Source organism: Sinocyclocheilus grahami, unplaced genomic scaffold, assembly GCF_001515645.1.
Source record: "Sinocyclocheilus grahami isolate Dianchi unplaced genomic scaffold, SAMN03320097.WGS_v1.1 scaffold646.1, whole genome shotgun sequence".
Taxonomy (NCBI): domain Eukaryota; kingdom Metazoa; phylum Chordata; class Actinopteri; order Cypriniformes; family Cyprinidae; genus Sinocyclocheilus; species Sinocyclocheilus grahami.
The window spans coordinates 921,589-925,201 of NW_015505825.1; positions in this window are offsets into that span (position 1 = coordinate 921,589).

Below are 3,613 nucleotides of genomic sequence, written 5' to 3' on the forward strand. Positions count from 1 at the left end.
TTCTGTCAGGACCACTATCGTCAGAATGATAGATACTTAGCATAAAGTTTGGTTTGGCGGTATGGTTCTGTTCTGGGCAAAAAACCTCCCTGCCCATCCATGCAGCCTGTCATGAATGAGCAGGGAGAGCAGCAATAATAACCCCCCCCAACACAAACGATAGGCCCGGACCCCCCAACACAAACGATAGGCCAGAACCGCCCAAACCACAACCAATGGCATTCTGAAAGAAGCATATCCTATACGTTAAAGATAAAGCTGAAATTATATTGCACAGTCCAAGCTATAAAAAAAAAGCACATTTTGTTAAAAAAAGAGAAAAGTTGGGAGATTGTATCAAAGCATAGCTCAGTAGTTCAGTACATATAAGAAACATAAATGTAGTTTAATTTGTCTTGAGTACAAGGTTTTATTTTTTTCAATTTTGCGCCCTGTTTTGTCCCACTTCTCAAGAATGACTAGCATTATTATTGAAAAAAATTGACATTTTACACTTTGAATTTTAAAAAATCAACCATTTAAACATTTTCTATATTGGCCTAGTTTCAGAAAATGTAACTATATGTATTAATAGTACCTAATATTATGTGCTATGCCATTGTTTTTTGTATATTTCAATTTCTTTCATGATACAAGCTAGCTATGACTACATCCCGCCGTACGTCATGACGTAACCCAGGGCTTCAGATGTATCAGGTGTACCTGTAGAAAGATGTATTATTTGGTATATTGGAGAACAGCAAAGAAAAGCACAGTCACGTTTACATGATAAATCTTATTTTTTTACATGCAAAATTTCATATTCACAAATGTACGTTCTCATGCAAAAAACCTTGTTTTTTTTCTTTTAGGAAGGAAATGGAGCATTATATTGATACTATACGATTTTCTATGAAACAAAAAGCAATTAAAACGGAGAAAGTTTGTAAACGCTTTAATATTTTTATATAAATGTATATTTGTATACAGCCCCTCTAGTGTGAAATTGTTTAGTTCATGTATAGCGTTTGTCATATACATGTATTTTGATCTTGTTAATAAAAAAAATTAAAAAGTATCAGGTGTACCTGTAGTGATAGATTATTCTGGCACCCCACCTGGTGTTTGATTTTAACATTGCCTGCTGCTATTACTGCACATAACACTTCTGAGTTGCTTTACTCATGGAGCTTGCGGCATCCAATAAAAACACCAAAATAGAAGTTTGTACAAGACAAACAAATCATTTATAGGTTGATTAGCAGACTGTATGTATGGATGCATTAGTTCAGCTAGTTTGTAGTTATTCTATAGCCAGAGGTAATTCATTGAAGTTTGTTTTAGTGCCAGACCCGATGGAGTGTTGTTTCTGGTATTTCTATTATTGATGTAATAATTAATAGAACTCATGGGATTATCATTTAATAGTTCCATTAATAACATTTTAAATTTCTGTCAGGACCACTATCGTCAAAATGATAGATACTTAGCATAAAGTTTGGTTTGGCGGTATGGTTCTGTTCTGGGCAAAAAACCTCCCTGCCCATCCATGCAGCCTGTCATGAATGAGCAGGGAGAGCAGCAATAATAACCCCCCCCAACACAAACGATAGGCCCGGACCCCCCAACACAAACGATAGGCCAGAACCGCCCAAACCACAACCAATGGCATTCTGAAAGAAGCATATCCTATACGTTAAAGATAAAGCTGAAATTATATTGCACAGTCCAAGCTATAAAAAAAAAGCACATTTTGTTAAAAAAAGAGAAAAGTTGGGAGATTGTATCAAAGCATAGCTCAGTAGTTCAGTACATATAAGAAACATAAATGTAGTTTAATTTGTCTTGAGTACAAGGTTTTATTTTTTTCAATTTTGCGCCCTGTTTTGTCCCACTTCTCAAGAATGACTAGCATTATTATTGAAAAAAATTGACATTTTACACTTTGAATTTTAAAAAATCAACCATTTAAACATTTGCTATATTGGCCTAGTTTCAGAAAATGTAACTATATGTATTAATAGTACCTAATATTATGTGCTATGCCATTGTTTTTTGTATATTTCAATTTCTTTCATGATACAAGCTAGCTATGACTACATCCCGCCGTACGTCATGACGTAACCCAGGGCTTCAGATGTATCAGGTGTACCTGTAGAAAGATGTATTATTTGGTATATTGGAGAACAGCAAAGAAAAGCACAGTCACGTTTACATGATAAATCTTATTTTTTTACATGCAAAATTTCATATTCACAAATGTACGTTCTCATGCAAAAAACCTTGTTTTTTTTCTTTTAGGAAGGAAATGGAGCATTATATTGATACTATACGATTTTCTATGAAACAAAAAGCAATTAAAACGGAGAAAGTTTGTAAACGCTTTAATATTTTTATATAAATGTATATTTGTATACAGCCCCTCTAGTGTGAAATTGTTTAGTTCATGTATAGCATTTGTCATATACATGTATTTTGATATTGTTAATAAAAAATAAAAAAAGTATCAGGTGTACCTGTAGTGATAGATTATTCTGGCACCCCACCTGGTGTTTGATTTTAACATTGCCTGCTGCTATTACTGCACATAACACTTCTGAGTTGCTTTACTCATGAAGCTTTCGGCATCCAATAAAAAGACCAAAAATAGAAGTTTGTACAAGACAAACAAATCATTTATAGGTTGATTAGCAGACTGTATGTATGGATGCATTAGTTCAGCTAGTTTGTAGTTATTCTATAGCCAGAGGTAATTCATTGAAGTTTTTTTTAGTGCCAGACCCGATGGAGTGTTGTTTCTGGTATTTCTATTATTGATGTAATAATTAATAGAACTCATGGGATTGGACATTTTGAGTGTCCCCATATTTCAAAAGGCTTATAAATAATTCAGAATTCGTTTTTTTGAAAATCTAAAAATGCAGAAAGTTTCCTGTGAGGGGTAGGTTTAGGGCTGGTGTAGGGCAATAGGAAATACGGTTTGTACAGTATAAAAACCATAACGCCTAAGGAATATCCCCACGAAAACAAACCTGTGTGTGTTGACTGCTGAAGGTCGTCGGGTCAGAGCAGATCTTCCTCTACTGCTGCTGCACAATATCAGCTGCCAATCACTTCAGCTGGACACTGACACCTCACAGTACGGCTGAAACACCTCCTGCAGTGGAACTCCGCTAAAGGTTGCACTGTGCCATGTTAAGATCCTGTCATATTAATTGACTTGAAAATATTACGATATTACAAAACATTATTAAATCATTATAAATACAGTTTTGGTCTCTGTAGGCTATTTAATCCATATTTGATCCATAAACATAGGCTACTGTAAAATTGGAAATATATTTTATTGCCCCAGAATACATTTTAAACATATTTTAGTATATTTATTTATTTAGTCATTTAGCAGATGCTTTTATCCAAAGCGACTTACAAATGAGGACAATAAAAGCAGTCAAAACTAACAAAAGAGCAACAATATATAAGTGCAAATGACAAGTCTCGGTTAGCCTAACGCAGTACACGTAGCAAGGTGTATATATACAGTGGGTACGGAAAGTATTCAGACCCCTTTAAATTTTTCACTCTTTGTTATATTGCAGCCATTTGCTAAAATCATTTAAGTTAATTTTTTTTC